The sequence below is a fragment of the Pan paniscus genome, chromosome 17 (genome assembly GCF_029289425.2).
Source record: "Pan paniscus chromosome 17, NHGRI_mPanPan1-v2.0_pri, whole genome shotgun sequence".
Taxonomy (NCBI): Eukaryota; Metazoa; Chordata; class Mammalia; order Primates; family Hominidae; genus Pan; species Pan paniscus.
The window spans coordinates 36118919-36140233 of record NC_073266.2 but is presented as its reverse complement, the minus strand read 5'-3'; the positions used below and the strand labels follow the sequence as shown (position 1 = coordinate 36140233).

General features: G+C 38.8%; 1 long non-coding RNA gene across 1 annotated transcript in view; it reads right to left on the bottom strand.

Moving 5' to 3' along the window:
• The window catches only part of LOC129394624 (uncharacterized), a 193695-nt gene that overhangs the window by 147411 nt on the left and 24969 nt on the right, over nt 1-21315 (bottom strand). The window contains exon 2 of the long non-coding RNA XR_010110150.1: nt 20999-21084. This is a non-coding gene — a long non-coding RNA (uncharacterized LOC129394624). The remainder of the gene's footprint in view (nt 1-20998; nt 21085-21315) is intronic.

The window sequence follows — 21315 nt, the reverse complement described above, 5'->3', positions numbered from 1 at the left end:
GCCTGGGCAACATAGTAAGAACTTATCTCTATAAAAAAAATTTTTTTTTAATTAGCTGGGCATGGTGGTGCATTCCTATAGTCCCTGATACTCAGGAGGCTGAAGCAGGAAGATATCTTGAGTCCAGGAGATCAAGGCTGCAGTGAGCTGTCATCATGCCACTGCACTCCAGACTAGGCAAGAGAGTAAGACCCTATCTCTAAAAATAATTAATAAAATTTTAAAAATAGGGAGGCACCATGAACAGACTGGTGGGATCAGGGCAGGTCTCTGAGTAGAGAGTCTTTTAGCTGAATTGTGAAGGCCAATAGTTGAAAGAGGCTCTTTTTTTCTTTTCCATCCAGTGTAAAAGGGGATCAAGAGGGCTGCTAGCCACTTGCACAGATGATCTCATTTAACCCATGAGGTGAGGACTATTATGTTCCTCTTCAACAGATTGAGAAACTGAGAGTTGGAGGAGTAAAGCAATTTGTCCAGAGTCACAAAGCTAGTGACAGAGCTCAGATGGGAGCCCTGACAAGCTAGTCCTCCAGGCTTGCTTTCTCACTGTCTGCACATGGGCTATTTATTAAAGGTGGGAATGCAGGAAGGGGAGGCTGATGAAGCAGTTTGTGCTGAGTTCTGGCTGTCTGAAACTCAGGGTGCATCTGGCAGAGCGCTGGCAGCTCCAGCCTGTCAAGGCATGGGCCTGGCAATGAGGGGTGAATCTGCCCTGTAGGGAGCCAGCCTTTATTTTGCAGGTTCTCTGGGAAAGAGAGTGCTACTTTTTTCTAACATTTACATGGTGTCTCCCAGAACTGGATCTCCATCTGCAGGCTGGTACTAACTCTCAGAGGCAGAAGGACTAACTTCAATGTTCGGAGACAAAATGGATACAGGTAGGCCTAAAGGCCCTAATTCTGAGGCGTATCACATTCACGCTGCTGCTCGCTGATTCTAATATGGGCTCTTGTCCTATTCCCATAATGCTGGCCTCACCATATACTCCATTTCTGGAATCAGATCCACAGTGTATTCTCTGTTCCGGTGGCCCAGATTCGGAAAAGTGCCCATAACTCCACTCCCCAGGGACACCTTCTGCTGAATTCTGACTCCAGCATCGGCCAGGGTGCTCCATTCTACCAGGATTAACTGTTTCACAGCCTTCCCATTTGAGCTCAGAATCATTTAACCAAAGCACAAGTGATCCACTTTTAATTATGATGCTGACAGGAAATCCAATATAGGGGAGAGAACATGGTGAGTTTGAAGCATTCTGCCTGGTATACTGTGACATCTGAACAAATTTGTATTGATGATGTGGACAGGATTTTAAAAGTAATAATCGGAGAACTAAACCATCTTGAACTATGAAGTTCAAAAACAGATAAAGTTAATTTATCGTGATAGAAGTCAGGAAAAATAGTTACCTCTTGGGAGAGAGTCTTATTGATTAGAAAGGAGCAAGAAGAAACTTTTGAGGTAAAGTAAAACGCGTTATATCTCACCTTGATCTGGTTAGTGGTTATACTTAATATTTGAGCATTGTGCTGCGTGTAAATTACCTCAATTTTCCAAGCACAAAAATAAAAGAGGACAGACAAGATTTTGAGAACTGCTTCATTTTATCTGTTCCTGCTTTTCAAACACAACTATCCTTAACCACTAAAGACAGATGAACATCTGTACAGAAATGGCTTTTCCTCTACAAAAGCAAATATTCTTACCTCTCACCGTCAAATCCTACTATTAATAGTTTTATTTGGTGAAAAGCAGAATTATTTATTTAGGGTCAAAAAAGGACAAATTTTTCAAACATTTTCTTCTGTGATCTAAAAAAGGAAGCATAACTAGTAGGAATTAACAAAGGGCAAGGCCTAAATTCACCTACATTTTTGTAATTGAAAATTGATTACATTAAGTCGTCAACAATGACGCCGTTTAGTGTTGCTTGGCTGTCTGCCTAAGCATTGGTTAGTAAAAGAATGGTTTTGAAACAAAGTTACCACATTGTTATAACCTCTTTATGCTCTTTTAACTTTTCTCCTCATGATAGTTTTGTCCTCCACCTCAGGCTTTAAATGTTGCTCATTTCTTATATTGCAAATTAAATACTGCATTTTAACCTCTGAAATATAAATTATTGTGAAAATTCAGTAATTCAGTAAGAATAATTACCAGCCGTGAAATATATTAACTGCCACATACCTACTATATAGAACTGAATACGGTCAACTAATTAACTTTCCTTGTGGGTGTCATTCAGAAATGACTAAGGGGTGAAATCATGTTAAGCTAAAATAAGTCGAGACAATGAATTGCTTAATGGTGTCTGAGCTGAATTCTGATTGCCTGTGTAAACAATTCATCAATCTTACCATCTTCTAGGGACTTGGGGGAAATCATTCCCTATCCCCTGACACAAAATAAATATGAAAAAGTCCAACTGTAAGTTTCTGGTTTTCAAGTACACTAAACAACAGAAAATTGAAATGAATTCTCACTTATTCTCAAAATTGGATTTTGTCAGAAGATGACATGTTATATTTAGCGTATAACAAGCTATTGGCTGGGTTTGGTGAAGACTGTTCCAGCAATTACAAGATTTAATTTTTAAGGGACTTATTCTCTCTCTCCCCATCTCTGTCCAAAAAATAAAATAAGGTTTGATCCTAAAGTGAAAATCTGGCATTGCATATATGTTGTTAAATTAGTAAATGAATTTAATCATGGAAATATGGTTTCAGCATGTTTTGTAAAGTTGGGGTGTGAATAACTTCTCAAAGTGTTACAGTAGTTGGCTAGTCAGGTATGAGCAGGGCAGGAGTGGCCACACACACACACACACACACGTCAGGCAACCATCAGGTCATGGTCAGGCAGTTGTTAACTGTCTTTCTAAAGTAATAATTGGTCACAGCCAACACCAGGGAAAGGCAGTCTCTTAATAGATAGAAAACACCTAAAACTGGTGATCAGCAGCTTCCTGATAAGATCCCAGGAGTTGGGCGAGGGGGGTAAAGTAACACAAGACCTCAGAAGTATGCCAATGTGTAAAAGTCCAAAGGTCAAATCATGCGCTTGCCTTTCAGGTCACCCACTTGGCCCTCTTCCAAGTGTACTTTCCTTCCGTTCATTCCTGCTCTAAAGCTTTTGAATAAACTTTCACTTCTGCTCTAAAACAATCTCGCCTTCTGCCTTATACCCCTCAGTTGAATTCTTTCTTCTGACGAGGCAAGAATTGAGGTTGCTGCAGTACTGTATGGATACAAATTCACCAGCAACGAAAACAATGAAGGAATAAGTTTAGTTATAGAATGTTGTCTTCAATACCAACTCCACTACAAATCTGCCACTTTATAAGATCATTTGGACCTAGTGATGATCCAGCATTTGTGACCTCTGTATTCCAATAAAACACTTGTTAGACTAAATGGTAATTATATGTTAATATGTATCTGTTGACACATATTGGGTGTGAATACATGAATGATGTATTCATTATTCTTACCTCCTCTCTTCTTGTATTTTGTAATACCTGATTCATTCCAAATAAATTATCACTTCATTTCTCATTTTTCCCACAATGCCTCTGACTCTGGCTTCCTCTTGCAAGTTTATCCCATAATATCGTTATATTACTGGGTCCAGAATCTACTTTAATTGGTTCTGCTTTTAATTCCATAATAGTTTCATTTAATTTTGTCTCTCATCTTGCTAACTTTTTGTTTGTTTGTTTTTTTAGGAGACAGGATCTCACTCTGTTGCCCAGGCTAGAGTGCAGTGCCAGGCTAGAGTGCAGTGGTATGATCATAGCCACTGCAGCCTCCATCTCCTGGGCTCAAGCGATCCTCCCACCCCAGCCCCTTGAGTAACTACAGAGGCACACCACCATACCCAGCTAATGTTTTTTGTTTGTTTTTTATTTTTGTAGAAAAGAGGTCTCACTATGTTGACCAAGCTGGTTTTGAACTCCTGGCCTCAAGCCATCCTCTCATCTTGACCTCCCAAAGTACTAGAGTTACAAGCATGAGCCACCATGCCCACCTTTTCGCTAACTTTTATTGCATTTGTCTAAATTGGCCCTGACTTTAGGATCATGAAGGCAAAATAGTTTTCACAAAATACTAGAATGTGGGCACCATCATCTAGGTGCACCCCTTCATTTACCAGGAGAGGAAATTGAGACCCACAGATAATATGTGACTTGCCTCAAGTCATACATTATTTTTTCTCAGTTCTGCTTTCTTTAGTTGTATTATAATTAAATACTTCTGCCAAAGAATTTGTCTCACTGGAGAGATATGAAAGTAAGGGATAGACAGAGTAAAAGAGGCTATGGAAATAGAGCTGCCCTCACAGATTAGAAAAATGGGCAGCAGCTGCTCTTATGTCAAGCTTAAGACAAGCCTAATGTGTAAGATATTGGTGCCAACTGCATCCCTGAGAGCCTGAAATACTCCACCAGGAAATGAATTCTTTTGTGCTCCAAAATGTTGACTATAGTAGAATTTGTCATATTTTTTCTTCTTGCTTTTTCAAGTTTTTGATAATCACTATGCATCATCTTTATGACCAGATGAAATAAAATTAGCTGTATTTTTCATAGACCAGCCTTTTTATTTTAACTTCAGAATCCTTTATTAGGCCTGATGCAGTGGCTCATGCCTGTAATCCCAACACTTTGGGAAACCAAGGCAGGAAGATTGCTTGATGCCAGGAGTTTGAGACCAGCCTGGGCAACATAGCTAGACCCCATCTCAACAAGAACAAAACATTTTAATTAGCCAGGTGTGGTGACATACACCTGCAGTCCCAGCTACTTGAGAAGCAGAGGTGGGAGGATTACTTGAGCCCAGGAGTTGAAGGCTGCAGTGAGCTATGATCATGCCATTGCACTCCAGCCTGGTTAACACAGCAAGACTCCATCTCTAAAAAACAAAACAAAAAACAACAAACAAACAAAAAAAATTCAATGCAAACATGTCCTTAGAGGGCAAATCTCTTGAGATTCACAGACCACCTTGTCTGGTGACTTGCCAACCAGGTCAGCTACCTGGGAACATCATTGGTGTAGGGGAGTGAAATGCCAGCACAGGCCAAGAGGCCAACTAAGAAGAGGAAGAGAGAAGACACCAGAGACAAGCTTTGTCCAATTTTGAGTTTGGCCTAAAGTACAGTATGGCAAACAATGGCCAAGGGACAAATCCAGCCATCATCTGCTCTTATAAATAACTGTATTACAACATGATCACCTTTGGTGTTTATCTATTGCCTGTGGCTAATTTCTTACAGCAGTGTTAAGCAATTGGGACAGAGACAGTATGGCCCACCCTTTCCAGAAGGGCCTCTAAAATCACAACCAATATGACCTGGCTGGCACCTACTCCAAAGTCATCCCATTCAACAGGTGTCAAAGAGAATGATATGCTTCCCCACCGTATGCATTAAACATGTGACTTAAGACCTTCCTCTACACATGTATAGCCTACATGTTCAATAGCTTCCTTTCTTCATAATGATAGCTCCATTGATAGACTAATATGAAGGCTTATGAAGCCAATGAAAATAATATGTGACCTATTTACATGAAGATGATGTTTAAAAAGCAAAATAAAAGAACAAAATAAAAGAAGCAAAGTGCCTTCTTTTTAAAGCATAACTATATATCTATAACCCATATCAACTCATTTGATAGGGTTTGTGTTTTTGTCACACCCAAATCTCATGTTGAAATGTAATCCCCAGTGTTGGAGATGAGTCCTGGTGGGAGGTGATTGGATCATAGGGGCAGATCTCTCATGAATGATATAGCACCATCCCCATGATAATGAGTGTGTTCTCGCTATGAGTTCACACAAGATCCAGTTGTTTAAAAGAGTGTGGCACAACTTCCTCTCTCTCTTGCTCCTGCTCTTGCTAAGTGACATGCCTGCTTTCACTTTCCCTTCCACCTTAAGTAAAAACTCCCTGAGGCCTCCCCAGAAGCCGAGCAGATGCTGGCACCATGCTTATACAGCTTGCAGAACTATGAGCCAATTAAATTTCTTTTCTTTATCAACTATCCAGCCTCAGGTATTTCTTTATAGCAATGAAAGAATGCCTTAACACATCATTCTAGAACATTTCAAATAAACTGAGAAATAAACTAAGCTATTATTTTGGGTTTTGTAAATATGGTTTTACCCTTTATCTGATTCTATACTGATATCTACAACAATTCCCACATACCTGTGTGCCTTTGTCTTTGTTTCAACACTTGAAATGTCCTCTCTTTCCCTTCCTTCCATGTATCCAAATGTAGCTCATTGTTCAAGCCCTGTCTTTTCCAGAAGGCATGTGTTAATGATTCAATCTCACATGGATTTTCCCCTGACTCCTATGGGACGTAGAGTTAGCATCACATAATTTAAAATAATTTTTGTCTTCATTTTAAACCGTAATTTATACTCCTTAAGGCTCCAATACGTTATATTCATTAGTAAAATTCAAGTAATTATGGAGCTCCTGCCACTTTTCTATGTGCTGGAGATACAGCTGTGAAAAGGTAGACAAAGGCCTGATGCCCATAGGATTTATATTCTGTTTAAGAGACAGTGACAACAAGTCATAAACTATTAAATAGATAACATGTCAGGTGAGGATACAAACTATGAAGAAAGATAAAGCGGAATCAAGGAGACAGAGAGTAAAAGAGTGGAAGCCTCTCAAAAGGTGACATTTCAGCAGGAACATGCAGGAAGCAGGGGAGCAAGCCATGAAATTGTTCAGAAAAGAGTTCTCTAGGCTGAAGGAGCAATAGGTGGAGAGGCCCTGAGGAAGGAGCTTGCTTGGCTTGTTCAAGTAGCTACTGTGTCTGGAATAAAGACAGCAAGTCCGAGGAGGCAGTAAGGGCTCTGTCAGCTTTCCCAAGGTCTTTTGTTTTGAGTCTGAATGAGATGAATGATCAGAAAATGGGTCTAAGCAGGGAAAGACCATGACGTGCCCTATCTTTTAATAGGACCACTCCGGGTGCCTGTGCTGAGAAAAAACAATAGTGGCACAGGAGTGCAATCCAAAGGACTAGTTAGGAGGTAACAGATGATTGTGCTTGGACCAGGCTTATAGTGGTAGAGAAGTTGAGATGTGGTTGACTCCAGACATATTTCAAAGATAGACCCTGAAAATTTTGCTGTGGGACTAAAGATGATGGGAAAAAACTGAGGATTGGGAAATGAGAAACACACTATTAGAAATCTGAGACAGGAAAGACAGAGAGTGGAGGAAGAATGTGGGAACAGTCAGTAGGAATTTGCATCGTTACTTCGTGTAATAAAAAACTCAAGATATGATGGATAATACCTCAATAATAACTCAGTAACAATACATCAAAGGTGTGATTATGTGGAAGGCTCTGAATATGTTTTGCCAAGTTGCTTTCAAAAATACTTATACAATGCAAAAAATAGTCCTCCTATATACACACAATAAAATGGAAAACCCCACTGAATAACATACAACAAAAGAAAATAAAATTTATAGACAAAAAATTAATACAAAATGTCCAAAAACTATATGAATAAAACTGCAAACTTAAAGACACAAAAATAGATGTGAAAAAATAAGACATAACCTTATTCTTGCATAAGAAGGTCAACATCATAAAGATTTTATTCTCCTTTTATTATCATCTAAATTTAATGTGATACCAATAAAAACTATCAAGTTTTTTCCCCTCTAGAACCAAGCAATTTGAATAGAAAGTTCTTTTGAAAGGATGTACATTCAAGAATAATCAGAAAGATTCAAGAAGAGAAGAATAAAGAGGAAGAAAGCTAGGCTTACCAAAAATAGAACATATCACAGTTTCTGTAAAATAGAAGAGTGTGGTATGGGTACATGAACAGACAAACAGATAAAGGAAACAAAGTAGAGAATTCAGAAATTGCATACGGAAATGTAGGATATGATAAAGTCGTATGAGTATAGTGTATGATAAGGGCAAAGCAGTTGAAACAAACTGATTTTTTTAATACCTGGCATTGAGACAATAGAATCAGATTCCTCAATTCATATAGCAAGATAATACTAAATGGACAAGAAATATACATGTAAAAAACAACATCACAAAAGCAGTAGAAGAAAACATGAATGAATTCCTTTATGATTTGGGACTGGGTAAAAATTTTCTAACCATGATTCAATTTGGCATCCATGATAAAAGAAATTGATAAAATGGATTGCATAAAAATTTTTGTAAAAGTATTTTGTGACAAAAACAAAATCAAAAGCAAACTAAAAAGACAGATGACAAATTGATTTTTAAATTGTTATTTATATAACAAAGATTAAAAACACTATTATAGAAATAACCTTTAAAAATAGGAAAATGTTAACACCCCAGTAAAAAAATGATGAAAGATACAGAGTTCACAGAAAAAAGGCTAACAATTCTTAATCATATAAAAAGATGCCAATCTTACTCAACATAAAAGGAATAATAAATAAAATTTCACTGAGATACTATTCTTCGAATATCAGATTGGCAAAAAATTCTAAATTAACAAGACTCTTTAATAAGATTGTAGGGAAACAGGCTTTCTCATGCATTTATGAGGGATTATTACAAAGTAGAACACCTTTGGAGAAGAATCTGACAATATCTAGAATAATTACATATGCAATTTGCCTTTAACCCAGAAATCCCACTTCCAGGTATTTAACCCAAACATATGCTAAAAAAAAAAAAACAAAAAAAACTGCAAAATGACGCATGCATAAGTTTTCTTACTGTAGCACCATTGGCAAAGCCAAAGACTGGACCCAGCTGTCCATCAAAAGGGGATTTTTGTATACATTATTGTACAGTCACGCAATGGAGTATCACAGCTGTAAAAAAGAATGTGAATGTCTCGATATATCTATACATAGCTATCGATGGTTTGCCAAAAATAGCATTAAGTGAGAAAAGCATGGTGAAGTACTGTGTATAGTATGCTACTATTTGTGTAAAAGAGAAGGATTCGTGTATACATTTGCTTCTATTAAAAATACAAAATGATATATCAAAAATTAATACACATTGTTAGCATAAGGCAGGTAGGAAGGGGAAGAGAAAAAAGTATAGAGGGGACAAAGATGGAAGCTAGTCTTCTCTGAAAGTAACCCATGGAGTTTTGACTTTAGAACGATGCAAATGTTTTACATAATTACAAAACAAAATCAAATCAAAATGAAAACATTAATATCTAAAATCAAAAGCAAAATAGATAAAGAAATCTAACTGTGTGTGTGACATCTGTAGCTTCTCGATATAGAGAATAACTATTTCAAATAGTTTAAAACATGGCAATTTAGTAATATATTCCTACTGGGAAATACCTTAAGAACAACTAGAACTGCAAATAAATTCTAAGCCATGTTTGATAATTGTATTTTTTTTTTTTTTTTGAGACAAATTCTGGCTCGGTTGCCCAGGTTGGAGTGCAGTGGCACGATCTCAGCTCACTGCAACCTCTACCTCCCAGGATCCTGGATTCAAGTGATTCTCCTGCCTCAGGCTCCCAAGGAGCTGGGATTACAGGCATGCACCACCACACCCGGCTAATTTTTGTATTTTTAGTAGAGACAGGGTTTCACCATGTTGGCCAGGCTGGTCTCAAACTCCTGACCTCAGATGACCCACCCGCCTTGGCCTCCCAAAGAGTAAAATTACAAGCGTGAGCCACCACTGCCTGGCTGCTGGTAATTGTATTTTTATAGTAATATTCGTGTTGATATTTTAAAATTATAGGTTAAAACATATAAGTATTATTTACTGTAATTAAGAAACAAGGTTTTTAATGTAAGAGTACAAACCTATAAATAAAAGTAGTTTCTGTAACACAGTATTTCTGAATTTTGAATATAAGTATTATTTCATGATGTATTTTCTCTTTTTAAAAAAATACATGCATATTTGCTTGCTTTGCTTTTTCACTGAAAAAGTCCAGAAACAGCAACAAACCCATTAGCTATGAACACCCCCCAGCACTAAGACTGTTATACCAAAATATCATTTGCTCCTTAAAATAATTCTTTTTAAAATAACTATTTTTTTAATGAGCCTAGAATATAAAATGGTATACCAGAAAACAAGAAAACTAAAAAGTACTGCTAGCACCATGTCAACAGGATAATGGATTCAACTTAAAGTGGCTGTCATTGGCCAAAGGTGAGTTACATAGAACATCAAGATACTAATAATTAGCATAATGTAATAGATTGGAAAACCTAAAATACGTGAAAAATCATGAGTTTAGGTTTTCATTGAATATTTTTGTGTACTATCCAGGGTTCTCCAAAAAATAAAACCTATAGAAGGTATAGAGAAAAATATTTATTATAAGGAATTGGCTCATGCAATTTATAAAGGCTGACAAGTCCCAAGATCCGTAGGAGAAGTCATCAAACATGAGACCCAGGAGAGCCAATAGTTTAGGTCCAGTCTAAGTCCAAAAGCCTGAGAAACAGTTTCAGTTCAAGTTCAAAGACAGGGAAAAGCTAATATCCCAGCTCAAATGCAGGGAGGAAGAGTTCCCTCTCACTTGAAGGAGGGTTGACCTTTTTGTTTTATCCAGACCTTCAACTAGTTGGATGAGGCCCACCCACATTGATAGGGGCAATCTGAGTCAACTGACTCAAATGTTAATCTCATCCAAAAACCCCTTCACAGACACACCCAGAATAATATTTGACCAAATGTCTGGGCACCCTGTAGCTCAGTCAAGTTGACACATAAAATTCACCATCACATTTAGGAACCAACTCATTATTCTAAAAATTACTAAATAAGGGAAAAAATCAGGCATTTATCCTGTCTTTCTAGTACAAAATGTGCCTGTGGATATCCACAGCTGATGACACAAACATCTATATAAAATAATTCCAGTATCAAATGCAGTATACATTATAGAATTAGAGTATCTTGGTTTTGCAACTTCTTGTAAAATAATGGATCTAGACCAGGGGTAAGCAAACTATAATGTTTGGCCAAATTTGGTTTCCTCCTGTTTTTGTATGGTTCAGGAACTAAGAATGGTTTTCACATTTTAAAACGGTTGGGGAAAAAAGTCCCAAACAATAACATTACTTGATATATGAAAAATATATGAAATTTAAACTGTAGTGTCTTTAAGTAAAGTTTATTGGGACACAGCCAGGCTCATTAGTTTGCATGTTGTCTATGGCTGCCTTTACAATACAACTGAAAAGTTGAATCCATATGGCTTTCAAAGCTTAAAATATTTCCTGTCTGGTTCTTTGAGGAAAGTGTTTGCTCAACCTCAATCTAGAAAATAATCATCAGTGGCTGAAAAAAAAAAAAACCCAGTTAGGTGAAATACTGATGGGGAACTTTATAGGGGAGGAATGAGGCAGAATGCAGTGAGCAATCACTGGAGAACCATGACTAGCCCAGGTGAACTAGGATGACTGTATTTCAGACAAGGGTAGAAAACAAAAAAATGAAACTGGGCCCCAAAGAGTTAAAGAAACTAATGACTAACAGAAATTCCTTGGTTTGCAAAATGGCAGATAAGAAAAGAAACAACTTGCCTAAGCACTGAAACTCCGTCTGCTTGTAAGATAACAAAACTGGCTGAAGTCAGTTCGAACCAATACGGCCAGCTAGAGATTGCACAGAATGAGCTTGCTGATGTTACAGCCTAAATTTCCACTGTATGTTTTATGCTAACTGCCCTGAATTTGCACAAGGGATCCATGAAGAAGCATGAACAGATAACTGCACATGCCTGAGGACTTTCCAAACCTTTCCTTTCCTTCCATCAATCACCTACTAATCTCAGAATCCACCCCTTAAATCTTTTCTAATAAAATTACTGTCTTAAAGCCAGCACAGGAAGATAGATTTGAGCTGGACTCCTGTCTCTTTGTTAGTCAACTTGTTATAAAAAACTTTTCCTTTCTCAAAAACCTAGTGTCATAATATTGGCTTCTAGTGCATTGAACAGTGAGCCTCTTTTGCTTGGTAACTAACAGAAATAGCAGGTTGATGAGTGTGGAGAGAAAATTAACTGTCTAGGGCCCACAGTGTGAGTTTGCAATGACAGTGAAATATCCACATGAATTTGGTGGTAGATAACTGAAAGCACTGGTCTAGGGATAATGGGTCAGCTCTAAAGAGAGTCTTCTATGAATAATGGAGTGGAAGTCATGGGAATTGATACAACTCAAGAAGAGCAAACAGATGGAGAGTAAAATCCTGGATGACACTTCATTTACAGCTGGATGGAGGAAGGAGAGCAGAGTTAAGAAACTGACTACAGGGTCCATGCTGAACTCGAAATGAAGTGAAGCCAAAGTGACCTAAAAATTAGAACAAGAAAGGGAAAAAAGAATGACTTGGAAATCTAGATATTTTTATGTGTTTTGAATATCACATTGGTTATAGAAAGAGTGAGAAAGGTGAAAGGATTGGAATTTGTGATTGTAAAATGAGTTCTTGAAGTCTAAGATTTAGGAGGTAAAGCAGTTCTAATTGGTCATGAAGTTCAGAGCATGAGCTATTGGGTAAGTTGTGAAAATGGATTCGAGGTGTGAGCCACCAGGGCGGATGATGAGGTCAAAGATGTGAGGTTAGGGTTTGGAAAGCTCATCCACATGAATATTGAAATCACTCAAGGCAAAGGTAAGCATAGCTGGTTGAGACAGGAAAAACATGAGCTTCTTTCTCCAGCTCCTCATCCAGGGGGATCACTAAACCCCCTTCCCTTTTTGATGGTCTGGCCTCACTGACCAGTGCTGCAGCCTCTGCAGGCTTCTGCATCTCAGACTCACAGCCATGTTCTCATCTCCTACCTCAGAGCAGAAACTCCACTTCTCCCCCTAAGTCAGAATTTTTTCAGTTGTATTTCAGTATCTCAAGACTAAAGGGGATATATTTGGTCACATAAACCATATACTGGCTTTCTCAGTGGCTTGTGTGGCAGACACAGTGATGCCCCTCTCAGGTCACCCCTTGAGAAAGGACTAGCTGCCCAGCACTCAGAGCCTGATTTGTTGCCTTCCAGCTGGTAGCTCCGGCATGATCAGCAACAACTTCTGAGCCACGATCATGTTTCTGTCCATGCAACCCCCAGCCAAAGACTGAGCAAGGCATTTGGAGCAGAGGCTGTCTTTCCAGATCAGACCACAGTCAGTGACTGACCAAATCTTTGGTACAAGGATCTAATTGTTTCCATGCAACAGGAAACTCCTCAGTGAGACATTTGTTTTCCAGAGCTCCCCGTGGGCTGGCAAATTTGTCAGGTCTGCCTTGTGGTCCAAAAGCTCTCCCAGCCCAATCTGGCTTCTTCCCATTTCTTTTCTTTTCTTTTTCTTTTCTTTTAAGACACAGTCTCACTATGTCACCCAGTCTGGAGTGCAGTGATGTGATCTTGGCTCACTGCAACCTCCGCCTCCCGGGTTCAAGCGATTCTCCTGCCTCAGCCTCCTGAGTAGCTGGGATTACAGGTGCACAACCGCACCCAGCTAATTTTTGTATTTTTAGTAAAGACGGGGTTTTGCTGTGCTGGCCAGGATGTTCTCAAACTCCTAATCTCAAGTGATCCACCCATCTCCTCCTCCCGAAGTGCTGGGGTTACAGGCATAAGCCCACCATGCTTGGCCACCTTTTTCTTTCACTAGTGTTACTCCGCAGCAAACCTTCTGTCTTCCTAACTCTGGCTCAGCATCTGCATCCTAGGAAACCCATCCAGAGAGCTTGATGCTGGAGAGCCAACAACACGACCAGGATCTGATTCCTGTCTTTCCACCTCCTGGCTGCAAAGTCCTCAGTATTGACACCGTGCTTAGAATCTATGTGGTAGTGGCTGGGCACAGTGGCTCACACCTGTAATCTCAGGACTTTGGGAGGCCGAAGTGGGTGGTCAGGAGTTCGAGACCAGCCTGGCCAACATGGTGAAACCTCATCTCTACTAAAATACAAAAATTAGACTGGTGTCATGGTGCGTGCCTGTAATCCCAGCTACTCGGGAGGCTGAGGCATGAGAATCGCTTGAACCCAGGAGGTGGAGGTTGCAGTGAGCTGAGATTGCACCACTGCACTCCAGCTTGGATGACAGAGTGAGACTCTGTCTAAAAAAAAAAAAAAAAGAAAGAAAGAAAAGAAAAAAGAATCTATGTGGTAGTGAGATAGCTGTAGCTCTTCACATACTTTCTGGTTTGAGTCTAGTAGAAGAGAAAAACTCTCTTCCTGAAACCTCAAAAATGCCTCATTGTTTGTTTGCTATTTTCATTCATAAATCAAACATTGTGACCAGGGGAATAACAAAGGCTAACTGATTTAGGCCAACAAGGGCCCATCCCTGGAACTAAGTGTGTGATCCACCTGCATGTGCTGAGAATGAGACTTCTCCAAACAAAAACAAAAATGGGACTCTTCAGAGTGGCTTTCTTCTCTATCTGTTAGCCCTCTGGCTCCTACCTCTGCAACTGGGACCTTGAAAATCGCTAGCATTCCTCCTGGATGGTACAGTTCTGCCCCAGAACCTCAGCGAAAGAGCTAAAGATTCTGCTTCTGCAAGAAATGATACCTTTCGCCAACTGCCAGCCTCACCAGGAATCCATTCCACAAGGCTTCCCCTGAGTTCTGCCACACCTTGAAGAGCACTTGTCTTCTGCAAGATCACTGTTATCCCCTGCAGCATTTGCCTCAATGTCTTCGAATTACTAGTGGAACAAATCCACATACATTTGGGGGTCTCGTTTGGTCTGCTCTGAGGCCGACCCTTGTAAGCCTCAGACACCTTGATCTGAGTCCCCACCAATGTCTTTGTCAGTTTCCACAGAGTGTGTGGGAAAGTCAAATTAAACCTGAACCCAGAACCCCTCCTCTCTGGCTTTCAGTAATGCTGAAGTAAATCACATGATTTATCATTTCCCTGATATTAAAAGTAATCAATGAAAATATACAAATTTGTTAATTTCAACTAATTCAAATTGAGCTTCAGGACTTCTACCCTTTAAAAGAAACACTGACTCTTGGCCAAAAATGCAGAGGTTTTTTGGTGGCTTTAAGGGCATTTCCCCCAACATTGGATATGTAATCTTATTGTTGCAGTAATAACCAGAGTTCTACAAGCAAACTTAGGTACAAGAGAAAAATACAGACCACAGGCCAGGCACAGTGGCTCAAGCTTATAACTTCAGCACTTTAGGGAGCCAAGGCAGGGGGATGGCTTTAGCCCAGAAGTTCAAGACCAGCCTGGCAACATGGTGAAACCCTGTCTACAACAAATAGAAAAGTTAGCTGGGTGTGGTGGTACGTGCCTGTAGTTCCAGCTACTCAGGAGGCTGAGGTGGGAGGATTGCCTGAGCCCAGCAGGTTAAGGTTGCAGTGAGCCCTGATGGCACCACTCAGCCTGGGCAACAGAGTGAGTCTCTATCTCAAAAAAAGAGAGAGAGAGAGACAGACAGAGAGAGAAATGTACACCCTTAGAACCTAATCAAATTATAGAACTTAGTTGTATTGCTTAATATAACATAATCAGTCCCACTTAACTTAGTCAGAATATACTGATAGTGAACTAGTTATTTATGCCCAGTTTTTACTTAACAAATGGTTTTATGAAAAAAAAAAGAAACAAAACTCAACTCTTAATGCACACCACAGTACTTAGGCCTGTTCAGAAAGGGACAGATAATGAAAAACAGAACAATAAATAGAACCATAGTGTTTTTTCTTTACCACTTCATTTGGTGAGAGAGAATGTACTTGCTTAATGCAATTTGCTGGAGGACAGAAGATACAATACACTTCCTTAGAATGCTTTTGCCTTCCCTCTTGCTGCCTTTCTGCCTTTTGTTTGCTTGCTTACCAGCTCCTGTGGCTGGCTGCTAGACAACCAAATGAGAGCATCAGGCAGGGAATGGTTGTGTTGGCATTAAATCATCTGAAAAAATGTGGTAAATCATGTGATATGAAATATATACATATATATATTGAACTTGGAAAAACATTATTTTTACTCTGATTTTATTTCTTGAAATCTGATTTTGAAATCAATTTCTGGGCCATTAATTTAAAACGAATTTTCCAAATACAAAAGGCAGATTGTTTCATTCAAAACTAGGCAATGCAAGAAAGTGTTAAAGAATAATTTCTTACGACCATGGCTAAATGAAGTTTTAAACAAGACTTACGCAATTCTTAAACTTCAGCCGGCTCCCCTACGTATTATTCTTGTTTCATCTTGCTCCCTCACACATCTCTCTCTATAGGGGGCTAAATAGCTATTCCACGGTCTCAAGCTCCTTAGACATTTCTGCTATTGCTTTGTAAAATCACCCTTTGCTCCAAAGGAACCATGCATTTGTTATGGGGACCTTAAAGAGTCTACAGTTGGCAAGTGGCAGCAGATCCCAGCTGCTGACACTTCCAAACTATAATTGTCATCATAGCATTACTTCAGCTTCTCACATCTAAATGCATTTCTAATTCCCTCTCTTTGTCTCTCATCCCACCTCTCTTTCTCCCAAAGGATTGCCTTCCTCTAATAGCAGTCTTGGAATTATCATCTGCTATTCTCTCGTGACATGCACAGAATACACAAAATTTATAATTTATTAATGGAAACATCTCCAAAGACTGAATGGAACACCAAGGGTAATCCAGGTTTCACATCTGTAAAGCGGGTTAGAAAATCTCATCCCCTTCTGTTCCTCTGGTTGGTGTGAGTGCAGCAGCCAGCCCTGCCACTCTACCGAGTGACAACTGACTTTACTGATCATTTGAGTTTACTGCCACGGCAGGAAAATCCAGGCAAAGCTTTCAAAAGGTCTGAGCATCCACGAAGGATTTTTGGAGGAGCAAGGGTATTTATTATATGACCTCACCTGTCTTTAAAGTGATTGACAGTCCATAAAATTGAGTTGTCTCCACAAGCTGATTCATAATCCATGCTACATCTTTTGGTACAGTCAGATAAAGTTGTCAGCACATAGTAATTCACAAGTGGCTGTCTCAAATTCTTTGTTGGAGAATATATAAAGCACCTTCCCCCCAAATATCTCAAGGAATTGCTTAGAGGATCTGAAGTATATCCTACCATTAGTATTTAAGTCAAATGTTACCTCTTCATTTGCAGGAGGACATAATATACACTGGTGGAAATTTTAAGCTCATTTAACAGCCATGATTCACATTATTAATGATGCAAATTGATCATATTACAAACCATAAACACAAAATTCCCTTCCATGCTATTCTTAGACAATCTCTAGGTGCAGATTTTTTTTAAAAAAGTAAACTGAGACAAGCAAGATTTTTTTTTACCAGTCCCAGTTCATAAAAATTAGTAATGAAATTAGAAAGATAATTGTGAGGTTGGGATTCAGCTAATAATTAGGAACTCTTAAGGACTGACTCATTCTTCGAAAGTTAAATGGTTTAATAGTCCATCAATAGTCCAACTATTGTCCATCCATATTTTATCTATTAATTATCAATGGTAAACTAAGACAATAATTAGAAGCATTCCCAAGGACTTAAAAGTGACAGAAATTTGATTGCAACAAAGCTGGTAAACACACACACAATTAGAGGAATGCACTTCAAGACAGCCCCTCTGAGAGTAATCCAGATATTGGATAATTGGATAACCAGAGGATTTGCAAATACCTAACACGCAATCCAAACAGACTGGATGAAATAGCATAGCGAATGGAATAGAACATGTTTAAAAGTAAATAAACAGAAACAACCCATACTGTTGTAATTTACGTGGAGGAAGACTCTAAAAACAAAATCGCAATGGTGAGCTTGGAACCTAGAAATGGGAAGTGGAAGAAATGAGACCTTGGCAATATTTATCTGGCACTGCCCTGAGAGAAGACTAAATCCAGGAAAATCAAATTTCCCTAGCGAGACAACATGGCTTTTCAAGAATGTCAGCTTTGGACTCCCACCACCCCAGTTTGAATCCAGCCCCCGAGACTTGCCAGCCTCGTAACTTTAGGAGATTAACTTACACTCTGGCTCCTCCACTTTCTCACCTGCTTAGTGTTCAGCAGACTTTCTTTTGGCAGCAGTGAGACATTACTTTGCAAATTAGTGGGTCTACATCTTCCTATTTGTCAGTGATTTATCGGTTACTTCAATTGTCTTAGCTTTGGCTCTTCTTGGCTGTGTTCACCATGGCCTACACTCAGAGACTTTTCAGCCGTATGTTATTTGGAGACTTTTCAGGGGTTATGATTACTGGGAAGCTAATAGCAGTATTCCTCAGACATTCATTTTTACATATAACAGTAAGTATTAATTAACTGCCTGAGTTTACAAGGACTAAAATATGATCCTTATTTTACTAGGGACTTGCAACCTAATTTACAAACAACTGTCATAGTTGTTTCAAGCCCAAAGTATTTGTGGTGGGAAGTGCAGTTAAGAGAGTTAAACTAAGTGAACAAGAGCCACCATAGAAGTTGGCTGTCACCCATCTAGTATGGAAGAGTGAGAAAAGAGTCTAAGTCCATATATTATAGTTCAAAGAGTGTTAGGAAATATCAACTCAAAAAGAAAAAAAAAACTAACAAAAGTGAAAAACTGTTACAGGGTAAAATGAATAAAGGAACAATACCAACGTTTCAAAATGACTAAGTCTTTAAAAATCAAGTGGATCATCAGAGCTGGAATATGGCAACCTAAAGAAAATTCATAGAGCCTAGGAACTGGACAACAGTCCCCTAGGAAGAGGCCAGCATGATCCAGGTGCCCAGGTCAAGTTCCCCAGTCTGGAGACTAAGATACAGAGCCAGATTCCAAGCTTCAAGGGAGCTATTTACAGGTGAGATTTAGTAACAAGGTCACTTGAACATACCAGGTTCAACAATTCCAAGGTGACCCCAAGAACCTTCAGCCCCATGATGGGTGGTTAGCTGACTATTACCCAGGAAAACTTGAGTCTGGAAAGAAATGGTATTCATGCATCCACAAGTCATTAATGCATGCATTCAGTCATTCATTGACACTCAAACTCTCTATTGAGAATCTGCTAATAGAGAAGAATTTGTTCTCCCTCACTCCTGGTTCTCATGAGGAGGGATTTTCCCAAAGCACATTCCTAAATTCCCTCTAATTTCCTTTGCTCACTCCATCCCTGGGAGGTGGAGGGACTTAGCTAATTAATTAACTTGGGAAGAATAAACAGCCATGCTTTGCTCCACTCTGCCTATTTTTCTTTCAGGAATGAGATTAGCAGGCCTATCTGCTTCTCACCCTTCACTATGACCTACAATTTAGCCTCTGGTAATACTAAAATTTTCTTACATTTCACTTTATGTCTCAATTTGTTTAGAATTCTTGGAGGGAAGAGATGTACTTAATATGTACGAAATATTGCAAACACTGCTCTGGGCACTGAATACATATTTATCCACTTCACAGTTCTGCATGGAGTTTAGAGTGCAATGAGTTTGAGCTGCATTCTGAAATTGGAACAAGTAAAGAGATAAGCATTCTACAAAAAACAAGGCTGTGAGCAGTCTCAAAGTTGGCAGTGCTCATTATGCAAATAGGAATTGATCAATAAGACTCACTGCAGAAGCAAGAGAATCCTTCTCCCTACCTTCAGCTCTCCTTTCCTGGAGTGGATTAGGAGATTAAAGAACCTCTGAGGGGCACAGTGGCTCATGTCTGTCATCCCAGCAATTTGGGAGGCTGGGGCAGGAAGGTCACTTGAGCCCAGGAGTCCACAATCAGCCGGGGAAACATAGTGAGACCACACCTCTACAAAAAATTTAAAAAATTACCCAGGCAAATATATATATATTTACATATGCATATGTAGTCCCAGCTATTCAGGAGGCTAGATAGGAGGATCTCTTGAGCCCAGGAGGTTGAGGCTGCAGTGAGCCATGATTGCACCACTGCACTCCGGCCTGCGTGACAGAGAAAGACCCTGTCTCAAAATAAATAAATAAAATAAAAGAACCTCTGTGTTTATCCATGTAAATGTGTACCCATTCTTTTTATTTTGGATACTCTCAATAATGGCCACAACACCAAATTTGAACCTCAGGGGTAAATAAAGTATCCCAATTCTCTAGAATCCCCACCCTTCTCTACTCTTCATGGACCAACCTAATGGCCCAGAATATCTTGAGATTCATTTCTATAAACAGAATTCTCTTTTTCTATAGAGAATGTTATTAAATGGTTTGCCCATGGCCTTAGCTATTTAAAAATTATCTATGCTTAAAATATATTTCTCCTTGAGGCGAAGAAGACACCCCATCACAATCTAGCTAACTTTATTACACTGTCTTATAAAATGCATTGTCCAGAAGTTCTAAAATCCCTACTTCTCCTCACCTTATGAAGGAAAAACATATAGGGAATATTTCTGGGAAGAAGACTTGTTACTTTTAAATTACAAGTATTTCTGAGAACCAGTGCTGTTGGTTTAAAAACCACAAGCTCCCTGCAAAAATCCAAACAATTATCCTCAAAAATATATCTGTTAGTACTGCATTACAAAAAAATCATCACTGTAAAATCTCTTATATCCCTCGCACAGTGCAAGGTGGGAGCTTGATAGGAATTAAACAATTTAAGACATTTTACAAATGAAGTCTTTATATGTGGTATTTGGTTCGAATGATCCTAAGAAATCTTTTTTTCAATATGTGACTGAAAGCATATGTTGCATTTAATTATATAAAATATAATTATGGTATTGTAGGTAGAGAAGACTGATTATAAGACAGTAAGATTTCATTTTTCTTTATACATATTGTTTAAACATATTTTTTAAAAAACAGTCTGGAGGTCCTACATACTAAACTGGTAATGGTTGTTATCTCTGAATAACAGGATTGCAGGATTTGTTTTCCTTTTTTTCTTTGTGCTTTTTGGTATTTTCTAAATGTTCTAAAATGAGCATGTATAAGAATAGACCATTATTTTTAAAGATATATGTGAAAAGTGTGCTTAACCCTTCTTATTTTTTTCTGCTTCTATCTGGTCTCTCGGAGTACTCACCTGCTAACTGCCACATTGCCAGTTCCCACTCAAACCATCCCCACTGCAAAGACTCCGTAGAGATGATGAACACCAATGCTAATTACCTGTGGATAAATTTTGAAAATTCAGATTATCCTAAAGACATCCACACATACAACATGAGCAGATTTTTTGCATTTTTCTGAGCTTATAGAATCCCTTCTGAGTCCGTTAATCAAAGACATTCTCAAACATTTCACTTAAAAGTTGCAACTATAAGAAGTAAATATGTTTAAACTTCTAATGATTTGGGCTGAAAATACACATTGGTACATTGGTAAACAAATAGCTAGATA